The sequence below is a fragment of the Hypanus sabinus genome, chromosome X1 (genome assembly GCF_030144855.1).
Source record: "Hypanus sabinus isolate sHypSab1 chromosome X1, sHypSab1.hap1, whole genome shotgun sequence".
NCBI classification, from domain to species: domain Eukaryota; kingdom Metazoa; phylum Chordata; class Chondrichthyes; order Myliobatiformes; family Dasyatidae; genus Hypanus; species Hypanus sabinus.
The window spans coordinates 13,892,244-13,905,100 of record NC_082738.1 but is presented as its reverse complement, the minus strand read 5'-3'; positions in this window follow the sequence as shown (position 1 = coordinate 13,905,100).

Sequence of the window (12,857 nt, the reverse complement as noted above, 5' to 3'; positions counted from 1 at the left end):
TGACTTGTGAAAGTGTTGTTCATTATTTCATCCATGGTACCAGAGCAAGAGAAGGTACTAGGGTCTCGACTGCTGACTGCAGTCACATTAGAGCTTGAGGACTGAATGCTCTAGTTCATGGATTCCCCCCACCGCCCCAACCCTTACTAAGGATTAAATCACTAGAAATTTTCAGGAACAGACATTCTTGATCCTTCTACGTTTAATTATGATCATGATGTGATTGGATTTACCAAGTCTCAAAGATAGTTTAGTAATTATATGCATAACCTGATGCACTTCCATGCTACCCTAAGCAATCCCCAGGTTTGATAATTTACCTTTGCTAATCTTGAGCACTCTGCTAAGATGCTGCAAGTGGCCTCTGTATTGGGACTATGAGGATGTGGAGAGGAACATTGGCTGAATGTTGCATAGCCTTTACATCAGATTATGGTGGCGGGCTGGGCTTGGCATGGAATCAGTCAATTCCCATTTTTTCAGAAAATACTACCACGATGAATGAATATCAAGTCAACAGTAGATTGGGTTTTCTAAATGGGTAAATTCCCTGCTTGGCCTAGCCATGAATTGTACTTTGATGAGCTCCTACAGGATAGCAACATCCTAGAGGATATCCTAGCTAAACTCCAACCCAAGTATTTGCATTCTGTTATGATTGTTCCTTTAAATATCTTCAGATCTTTAATTTATTCATTTGGTGTTGCTTCAATATAATCATGTTGGCTGCACTCCATCAAAAGTCCCCATTTTAACCTCTAAAAAGGAAAATTCAGTGGAAGTTTCAATGGCTTAAGCATTTGTTGATCTAATACAGCTGTCATTTTACCCTGTAATGCATGCACTTTTGATTTTTGAATGTACAGGGAATGGTCTCCAATCTACTCAAAGCACAAAAAACATTCTAGACCTCATATTGACTACTTGAATTTATAAGGTATGTTAATCACTGGCAACTGGTGCATGCTGGTTTAGGCTACATCCACACTAGACAGGATAATTTTGAAAATGCCAGTTTCACGTAAAAACGATAGGTGCCCAGGCCAAGCGTTTTTGAAAATACCTCCGTCCACGTTAAAATGGGTATTTGGGCGAATCTCCTCCTACTGGGCATGCGCAGGACACATCTACAGAAAAGAAACGACATGTTTGGTGTCGAATCTCGCTGTGAAAGTGCACGTTTGTGCAGCTACAGACTAGAAAAACTTAAAAGGAAATTGCCAAACGACGGACAGCTGTTGGCTCTCGCGCAGGAGGACTTAAAACTGAAAAAAATACTGGAGCGTATGGAGGCAACTGACAGGGAGTTCACGGATAGTATGACCCGCCTGACAATGAACATCGAAGAACTGACTAGCTCTGTTGCATTAATAAAGCACCTTGTTAAATGTATAAAACATGTCTGCATCAGTGTTATCTTGTATTTCCATACAATGTTACAGTAGGCTGTTACACATCTATTGTCAGAGAAGTACTTGCATAAATAGGTAAACCACCTTCATATGAGCAAGGACAGAAAACAGGGCAAAGTGAGTATACTTATTTATTCAGTAAGTTATGGGTCAAAGTATTTGAGTACATTTCTAACTCTTCTGGCTTCAGTCTCATTGCCATCTATTCTGAAATTGTTAGGTTGTGTGGGGGGGTTGAGCTCAAGAAAACAATGAAATGTCGCGCTGCTGCCACTATCTGTTCCGGCATGTTATGATAGCATTTTTAGAAATCTCCAGTTACCCCGTCCACACTACTCTGCCCAAGCAGTGTTTTCAAATTTACATACTATGGAGGGTGTTTTAGAAAAGCTCCATTTTCAGAGGAGGAAAACACCATTTCAGTGTGGAGGAGGGTCAAAATGAAGAGAAAAGGCTTCAGTTATGGATTTATCTGGTCTAGTGTGGACGTAGCATTAGTCTTTACTTTGTTTGCTCATATAAATTATTCACTTCACAATTTTGTAACTGAGACAATGCTCTCATTTGAAATCGTGTCAAGTCAAAGCGGGATATACAATATGCAGTTGTAAAGAGTGCACCTTTCACATTCTACAAGCAAAAACAGCAACAATGTCAACATAATAAAATCCTACAAACATTAATCAGATACAAGACTGCATTGTTTGTTTTATCACAGGTAGATATCGTTGTAAAGAGAGCTTTTGGCACATTGGCCTTCATAGATCCAAGTATTTGAGTACAGGAGTTAGGATGTTAAGTTGATGCTGTCTAAGACATTGGTGAGGCCTAATTTGGAGTATTGTGTGCAGTTTTGGTCACCTACCTACAGACAAGATGTAAACAAGGTTGAAAGGGTACAGAGAAAATTCACAAGGATGTTGCTGGGACTGGAGGACCTGACTTATAAGGAAAGATTGAATAGATTAGGACCTTATTCCTTGGAACGTAGAAGACTGAGAGGAGATTTGATAGAGGCATACAAAGTTATGAGGGGTATAAATGGGTAAATGCAAGCACGCTTTCTCCACTGAGGTGGGTTGGGGGCTACAACCAGAGGTTATGGGTAATGGGTTATTTATTGTTATTTATTTATTATCTACATGTGCAAGTTTGTTTACAATTCCTGATGTTTACAATTTACAGATCCTGTTTACAGTTACTGTTCTATAGATTTGCCAAGTATGCCTGCAGAAAAAGAATGCCAGGGCTATATGTGGTGACATGTATGTACTTTGATAATAAATTTTACTTTGAACTTTGAGGGGTGAAGGGTGAAATATTTAAGGGGAATATGAGGGGAACTTCTTCACTCAGGGTGGAGAGAGTGTGGAATGAGCTGCCAGCTGAAATGGTGGATGCGATTTCAATGTTTAAGAGAAGCTTAGATAGGTACATGGATGGAGGGCTATGGCCTGGGTCCAGGTGGATGGGAATAGGCAGCTTAAATGGTGTGGCACGGACTGGATGGGCCAAAGTGCCTGTTTCTGTGCTGTAGTTTCTATAGCAACACAGCATGTAAACATGCCCTTTGGCTTAGAGTCCTTGGTGACCATCAAGTGCCTGTCTATGTGAATCCTTTTTCTTTTTCCATGACGAAAGGAAAAATATGGCCCAGGAAATTGGAATGACTGCCTAGTTCAATAAGGTCTAGTGAATAAACAACAACAGACTTTGTTAGATAGCCCACCCTCCATATTACTGTTTAGATTGTGCTCAAGTCTTGAGGTGTGGTTTGAAACCATAACCTTTTAACCGGATAAGAGTGTTGTTATTCCCTATCAATAGAATTGGCCGATCAATTGAATCAAGAAGATGGATATTGTTCAGGGAAGGCAGATGTGAACTGGTATGTCCCCTACAACCAAACAGCTTGTGGTGTTCACTGTTCATACTCACACACGCATAATAGCCATTTGACAAAAGGGTGAAGGACAGCATTAGGACTGGGCCTGAGTGGTGAGCTAGCATTATTCAGAAGCTTAGTGGGGTGGTTAAAACTGTTAATTGCTGCTTGAGTCGAACTCAGCTGTAATTTTTCCCATATTAACAATGATATTAAAGAACCTAATAATAAATGTAACTGTATATTTTGCTGTACAGTCTGTGTCTTTCCCATTTGAAAAATTAAGTGCCAAATCCCCTTATCTCCACAAGTTAAAATGTATTAAACTGAAGACATTAAATGCTAACATTGTGTACATAATAGGCATGCAGTGATGCTAGAAAGTTTGTGAACCCTGCAGCATTTTCTCTATTTCTGCATAAATATGATCTAAAATGTGATCAAATCTTCATGCAAGTCCTAAAACTAGATAAAGAGGACCCAATTAAATAAATAACACACAAACATAATTGTTCATTTACTTAATGAGAAAAATTATCTAATATGACATGTATTTGTTGGAAAAAGTACGTGAACCTCTGGGGTAATGCCTTCTACAAAAGCTATTTGGAGTTGGGTGTTCCAATCAATGAGATGAGATTGGAGGTGTGGGTTGAAGAGGGGCCCTGCCCTATTTAAAAAAAAGACACACAAGGTCTTTTAAGAGACTTTTGTATAGGTACATGGAGCTTAGAAAAATAGAGGGCTATGGGTAAGCCTAGTAATTTCTAAGGTAGGGACATGTTCAGCACAACTTTGTGGGCTGAAGGGCCTGTGTTGTGCTGTAGGTTTTCTATGTTTCTATGTCAGGTTACTGACAGAGCCTGCTCTTCTCAAGAAAGATTTGTTTATGTGCACCATTTATCAATCAAAACAACTTTCAGAGGACCTTAGAAGAAGAATTGTAGAGATGCACGAACCTGGAAAAGGCTACAAAAGCTTTTCTAAAGACCTGAGTGTCCATCAGTCCACAGTAAGAGAAATTGTCTACAAATGGAGGAAACTCAGTACTGTTGCTACTCTCCCTAGGAGTGGACATCCTGCAAAGAGCACAACGTGCAATGCTGAAGGAGGTGAAAAAGAACCCAAAGGTAACAGTAGAAGACCTGCAGAAATCTCTAGAACTTGCTGATGTCTCTGTTCATGTGTCCACTATAAGAAAAACATTGAACAAGAATGGTTTTCATGGAAGGATACCACGGAGGAAACCACCGTTCTCCAAAAACAAAACATTGCTATACATCTCAAGTTTGCAAAAGGACCACCTGGATGTTCTACAATGCTTCTGGGACAATGTTCTGTGGACAGATGAGACAAAAGTTGAACCTTTTGGCAGAAATACACACTGCTATGTTTGGAGGGAAAAGGGCACTGTACACCAACACCAACACCTCATCCCAACTGTGGAGAGCATGGTGGAAGGAGCATCATGGTTTGGGGCTGCTTTGCTGCCTCAAGGCCTGGACAGTTTGCAATCGTTGAGGGAACAATTAATTCAAAATTGTATCAAGTCATTTTACAGGAGAATGTCAGGGTAGCAGTCCATCACCTGAAGCTTAATAGAAGTTTGATCATGCAACAAGACAATGATCCAAAACACGAGTAAATCAACAACAGAATGGTTTAAAAAGAAGAAAATTGGTGTTTTGAAATGGCCAAGTTAAAGTCCTGACCTTAATCCTATAGAAATATTGTGGAAGGACCTGAAGCAAACAGTTCATACAAGGAAACCCACCAACATCCCAGAGTTGAAGCAGTTTTGTAAGGAGGAATGGCCTAAAATTCCTGCAAGCCGATGTGCAGGACTGATCAACAGTTACCGGAAACATTTGGTTGAAGTTATTGCTGTACAAGGGGGTTGAACCAGTCACTGAAAGCAAAGGTGCTCAGACTTTTTCCAACAAATACATGTAATATTGGATCAATTTTCTCAATAAATAAACAAGTATAATTTTTTTGTTAATTACTTAATTGGGTTCTCTCTTTCTAGTTTTATGATTTGCATGAGGATCTGATCACATTTTAGGTCCTACTTATGCAGAAATAGAGAAAATTCTACAGTGTTCATAAACTTTCTAGTATCACTGTAACTACAAACATGCTGAGTCTGTACATCTTAGATAAGATACTTTATTGATCCTGAAAGAAATGGTAGTGTCACAGTAGCATTACAACTGCACAGATATACAAATATTAGATGAGAAGTAAGAAAGAATAAAAGATAAGTTACTAGAAACAGCCTAATAGGAGGGGTTTTTCACTTCCCTGGCTCTAGGTTGGCTCATTATAGAACTTAATGGCTGAGGGTAAGAATGATCTCAATTTGCGCTCTTTGGAGCAGTGCAGTTGTCTTAGTCTATTACTAAAAGTGCTCCTCTGTTCAGCCAAGGTGACATGCAGAGGGTGAGAAGCATTGTCCAGAATTGCCAGGATTTTCCGTAGGGTCCTTTGTTCTACCACAGCCTCCAGTGTGTCAGGTTTGACTCCTATAATAGAGCCAGCCTTTCTGATCAGTTTATTGAGCCTGTTGGCATCAACTATGTTTACCCCAGCACACCACTGCATAGAAGACTGTACTGGTGACAACAAACTGAGCCTTTTTCAGTTCAGTGAGTAGAAATGTTCCACTTGTTTATTCAGCTCCAAGTACACTAGACAGAATCAGAATCTGGTTTATTATCACTGACATATACTTAGTGTTCACTTTATTAGGTATACTTATACACCTTGTTAATGCAAGTATCTAATCAACCAATCATGTGGCACCAACTCAATGCGTAAAAGCATGCAGGCATGGTCAAGAAGTTCAGTTGTTGTTCAGATCAAATATTAGAATGGGGAAGAAATGCGATCTAAGTGACATTGACCATGGAAATGATTGTTGGTGCTAGGCGGGGTGGTTTGAGTATCTCAAAAACTGTTAATCTCCAGGGATTTTCCCACACAACAATCTCTAGAGTTTTTAGAGAACGGTGTGAAAAACAAAAAAAAAAATCCAGTGAGCAGCAGCTCTGTGGGTGAAAATGCCTCGTTTATGAGAAAGGTCGGAAGAGAATGGCTGGACAGGTTCAAGCTGACAGGAAGGCAACAGTAACTCAAAAAAACAGGCGCTACAACAGTGGTGTGAAGAAGAACATCTCCAAACACACAACGTGTTGAACCTTGAAGTGGAAGAGCGACAGCAGCAGAAGACCATGAACATTTGTTTCGTGGGAGTAGCACAGTGCAAGGCCTAAAAAATTGCTATAAGTTACACGTTAAAAAATCAAAGAAATAGTGCAGAAGAGGAACAGTGAGGTAGTGTTTATGGGTTCATGAGCCATTTATAAATCTGAAGACACAGGAGAAGGTGTTTCTAAAACAGCCTGTGAACCCTCAGGCTCCCGTCTTTTCTCTTCCTGATGGTGGTAATAAGAGGGAATGTCATGGTTGGTGATGGATGCTGCCTTCTTGAGGCATTGCCTTTTGAAGATTCTCTCAGTAGTGGGGAGATTTGTGTCCGTGATGGAACTGGCTGATCTTTTGATCCTGCATATTGGAGACTCCATACCAGGCAATCATTCAGAATACTCTCCATGGTATGTCTGTCCAAAGTTGCAGGAGTCTTTGGTGACGTAGCAAATCTCTTCAGACTCCTGACGAAGTATAGCCACTGGCATGCCTTCTTTGTAATTGCATCAATATGTTGATATCTTACTGCATAATGTGAGGTTGAGCAACCATTAATTTGGTCAAGCATACCTCATCTGGTGCTGTGTTTAGCAAATTGCCTGTGGCTCATTTTATATCAACTTCAAAATCTTTTACAACTTCATGCAGACTTACAATAGAAACTGCCAAACTTAAGAGCCATTTGCGGGACCTTCGAAGACTGATGAAGGGCCTTGGCCCAAAATTTTGACTATTTACTCTTCCACATAGAAGCTGCCTGACCTGCTGAGTCCCTCCAGCATTTTGTGTGTGTTACTCTGGATTTCCAGCATCTACAGAATCTCTTGTGTTTAAGTAATATTCTGTTCTTCAACCTGCTCTGCTCACCACAGCCAACACAATTCTCCCTTGCTTCAATTATAATGGGAACTGTCATACCCACGGATAACAGCGTGAAACAAAAACTAATGTTATGTGATAATAAGCCTTTTAATAACTACTGTATTACATTGAGAAATATTTTTCTCAACAAATTCCAAAGGTGAGATAAGAGTAACAAGTCCTTAATGTCAAAACACCAAGTGTGGTATTACAAAGTCATGATAAATTTAAAGTCTATGGAAACAAAGGAAGAACTCTCCATTGGCTGGACTCACACCTAGCACAAAGAAAAATGGTTCTGTCTCAGCCCTAAGGCATTGCCTCACAGGTTTCTCTGTGCAGTGGCCTGGGCCCAAACATCTTCAGCAGCTTCATCACTGACTTTTCCTTTAATATCAGGTCAGAAGTGTGGCTGTTCACTGATGAATGAGCATTGTTCAGTTCCAATCAACCCCCTGATAACCAAACAGTCCAGACCTTCATGCAGCAAGACCTGGACAACATTTAGGTATTGGTAACAAGTGTCCAAGTAATATTTGTTTCAGATTCAGATCCATTTATCTATCACATGTACACCAAAACATACAGTGAAGTGCATCATTTGTGTTAACAACCAACACAACCTAAGGATGTGCTGCAGCCAGCCCACAAGTGTCACCACACATTCCAGCATGTCCACCCTGTTTGCAGAACATACAAGCCATGACAAGAACAGAACAGCAACAAAGCAACAACAGCAAAACAGGCCCCTTACATCCACCACCCCCCCACACACACACTCACTCCTTTAACCTTAGGACAGGCCATCTCTGGGCCTCCAACCTCCAGCAGACTCATGGACATGCAGACATTGGGGCCTTCGACTTGCTCAGTGGACTTGCAGACTCCTAGACCCAGAGCTTCATCCATTGAACCTCCACTTCCGGACTACCGATCAACTTCTGAGCTTCATTATTCAGTATTGACCCCAGGATTCGCCAATAGCATCAAATAAGGACTTGAACTCCGGACTCACTGATGACAGGATCTCGAACAATAGGCCTCAAACTCAGGTCTAGAGGGTCACTGGCCCTCGTGCCTCCTGCTTGCGTGGAACTTTGATCCTGAAACCCACTGACATCTCACCGACCTGGGATCCACCAACCCGCATCCTTGCTGGTCAGCTGGCCAACGTTTGACCACGGATGTCCTTCATCAAACATATGCATGGAGCAGAGGCCTAGAGTCTGGACAAACCACTAACTTCCCCACATCCCTGTCACTAAACCCTAACCTGACCCCTAACTCCCCTCTCTGTCTGCAAAACCATCCCTACAAACAACTAAGTCTGAGCCACGACCTCGACAGAGACCATCTTGACTGGAAGAAGAAGTGTCACATATGTGGCAGGCAATGACCTTCTCTAACAAGACTAAATATAATCATTTACTCATGACATTCAATAGCATTAACATCATTGAGGACCCCACACACAAAATGCAGGAGGAACTGAGCAGGCAGCATCTATGGAGAGGAATAAACAGTCAATGTCATTCTTCATTCTTGGACCCACACCACCAGGTTCAGGAACAGTTACTACCCCTCAACCATTGGGCTCTTATACCAGAGGGGATAACTTCACTCAACTTCACTCTGAATTGTCCCACGACAATCTATGGATTCGCTTTCAAGGACTCTTCATGACATGTTCTTGATTTTTTTTTCTTTGTATTTGCACAATTTTTTGTCTCTTGCACATTGGGAGTTTGTTGGGCACAGACTTTCATTGCATTTCATGGATTTATTGAGTATGCCCACAGGAAAACAAATCTCAGGGTTGTACATGGTGACATGTGTGTACTTTGATAATAAATGAACTTTGAACTTTGTCATTGTTCAGTTTACATTTTGGAACTCGTTCTCCAGCAACACTAGTTACACCTTTACAAAAAATACAGCAGAATTTCAAGAAGGTGGCTCACTACCGTCCTTTCGAGAACAGTAGAATATGGGCCTTTCCGGTAATGCCCACATCCCAGAAATATACAAGGTTGCTGAGCAGTAAATGAGGTGTGGTAGATGTACAACTGACAACTTGGCTGCTCCAGGTTTTATGTGCTCGTTGGCATAATTCAAAGTTTTTGCTCTGCTCGGCTTGCAGCAGAACATTTTAAAAGACCTTCTGAATCTTTAACAGTGCAGAACTTGTGCAACCGACTGATTCTTGGACTGTATCTCTGACAGCCTTTTAGACAAGAATTGGCAAAGAGGCTGAGGTTTACCCCTGTATTTTAGCAGCTGCATACATAAAGTTGGCAACAATATATTTTAGCAGGCCAACACTAACATTCAGCTTTCACTTCAGTACTTGTTGATTTTTTAAAACATCATCTTGGTCACTCTCTCTGCTTTGTCCTATGAATGCTGCAGCAATATCACTGTCCGTTGGTACAATTACAATTAAACTATGCACATGCTCGCCTGCTCGTGGTGATGAAATGAAACCCAGCAATGCTTAAGGGCGTAAAGCCTTCCAGAGGAAATAACCCCACCCTGCCTTCCATCTACCTGTACCAAAATGTTTTATGTAAATTCCTTCCTGCAGGCTAAATAAAATATAAAGGAGCAACAAGTGTATATAATATGTATTGAAGAGATTTGTGACTAGGATAATGCGGGGGGGGGGGGGGGGGAGGATCAGCAAGGAGCTCTCTGCCGGGAGCCAATCATCAGCAATAGAGCTATTTTATTTTTATCAGCAAATCTGGGTTAGCATAGATGGATGTAATTAGATCCAGACTTCTTCCTGAAGTGCCTTAACCCAAACCACTGAACAGTCACAATTGTACTTCAATTGTACTTCAGTTGTCATCTGCCTGAGACTGAGACAGAATTTAACTTCTATTACATTTCACATTCATTCTCTTATAACTGGTGGAGAGAAAAGAATTTCACCACCTAGGTCTGAACTGGATTCAAATCCGGGTTAGAGTCATAGAACAGTAAGAGCTTATTCAATGTATTAAGTTTAAGCCAGACTCTGTGCCAGTTCCTCATGTAAAAAGCCAGCTAGTTGACTTGGTGCACTGCATAAACCAATTGTGATTTTCATCTTTGGCATCCAAATTAATTCTGCATATCAAGCTAAAAATGTTCACATTTTCACTATTGGATTCTTGTCTGGATTTTTACAAATGCCTTTGATAGAGCATTGAAATATGTTCTTTAGTCTCTATCAGTCAAAGAATTTCACTTTTTATTGCATTTTTTTGGTATTGTCGAGGAATGCTCATGGGTTTTGATTTTCCCAATATAAACTATTACAAGTTATTGGTTTGTCCCATAAAAGGGAAACATCTAAGACCGTGAACTGACGTCCCGAGACCTGCATACACTACAGTATCTTCGATGTAGTAGCCCCAAAACTCAGGTCTGGAACGAGTTTTATAGTCAGCAACCTTGTCAGGGGTCTGGTGAAGTGTAGGACTTGCCCGTTATGAGTGCAAAGGAAAAACAGCTAATGGAAAAAGATGGTCACATTTTCATTTACACTCCTTTCATTTACCTTAGTTCTAGTCCACTAAAATACAGTCATTGGGAGCTTGAAAGTGCCACATAGAAGATTGGTGGGTAAAATCAAAGCTCAGGGCATCGGGGGGAAGGCATTGACATGGATAGAAAACTGGTTGGCAGATAGAAAGCAAAGGGTAGCGGTGAATGGGTGTTTCTCGGAAAGGCAGGTGGTGACTAGTGGGGTGCCACAGGGCTCGGTATTGGGACCACAGCTGTTTACCATTTACGTCAATGATTTAGATGAAGGCATTAAGAATAACATCAGTAAGTTTGATGATGATACTAAGCTGGGTGGCAGTGTGACATGTGATGAGGATGTTAGGAGAATTCAGAGTGACTTGGATAGGCTGGATGAGTGGGCAGATACTTGTTTAATGTGAATAAGTGTGAGGTTATCCACTTTGGGAGTAAGAACAGGAAGGCAGATTATTATCTGAACGGTGTAGAGTTAGGTAAGGGAGAAATACAAAGAGATCTCAGAGTCCTTGTTCATCAGTCACTGAAGGTGAATGAGCAAGTGCAGCAGGCAGCGAAGAAGGCTAATGGAATGTTGGCCTTTATTACAAAGGGAATTGAGTACAAGAGCAAGGAAATCCTCTTGTACAGGGCCCTGGTGAGACCACACCTGGAGTATTGTGTACAGTTTTGGTCTCCAGGGTTAAGGAAGGACATCCTGGCTGTAGAGGAAGTGCAGCGTAGATTCACGAGGTTAATTCCTGGGATGTCTGGACTGTCTTACGCAGAGAGGTTAGAGAGACTGGGCTTGTACACGCTGGAATTAAGGAGATTGAGAGGGGATCTGATTGAAACATATAAGATTATTAAGGGATTCGACAAGATAGAGGCAGGAAATATGTTCCAGATGCTGGGAGAGTACCAGAGGGCATGGTTTGAGAATAAGGGGTAGGTCATTTAAGACAGAGTTAAGGAAAAACTTCTTCTCCCAGAGAGTTGTGGGGGTCTGGAATGCACTGCCTCAGAAGGTAGTGGAGGCCAATTCTCTGGATGCTTTCAAAAAGGAGCTAGATAGGTATCTTATGGATAGGGGAATCAAGGGATATGGGGACAAGGCAGGAACCGGGTATTGATAGTAATTGATCAGCCATGATCTCAAAATGGAGGTGCAGGCTCGAAGGGCTGAATGGTCTACTTCTGCACCTATTGTCTATTTGTGTTTCCAGTTCTGCTTGCTGTTCTTCATTCCAATGTCAGTGAATGTTCTGTTGTCCAGCTCATATTTCACCCACTAACAAGAGTTACTCAGTTTGAAGTCAGTAAACAATACAGTGTGGTAATATACTCCTCATGATTGTCATTTCTATAATACTATGAGAAGAATTTTCAAACATGGATCCAAGTGCGCCTCCTAATCTTGTAACCATGTCCAGTGGTAGGTGGAGGTATTCATTGGTAATAATCCGAGCTGCACCTTTACATTGAGAAATGTTTCTAGACCATGCCTACATAAGAAATATAGCTTTACAGTATTTTATTTAAATTCAGAACATAGCATATCCTGCAATATATTGACAAATAAATCTATGAGTTACCATAGCCTTTTATTTTAAACAACACAAGTAATGATTTGGAGACTAGCTAGTTATTTAGTTCATTCATGATTTCAAGGCTGTCAAGGTTGTTGCAAACCCATGAAATACATTTTATCTGAATAACTTATCAGGATTCAGTTTTTAAAATTAACTTTTATGCTCATCGGTCTCAGGGAAAAGAACAGCTGTCTATTTCACTTGTTGCACAAGGCATTCTTTGGTAAGGACTGGATCATACCCATGTATCTCTGCCCAGTTTCAAAAGACCATCCACTACTGCAATAATGCAACACCTTCATGTTCTGTTAGTCACTCCCCTGTCAAATTAGTTTAAGCCATTCCCCAACAGCATTGGTAAACTTCTCTGCAGAGATAATGGGCACATTC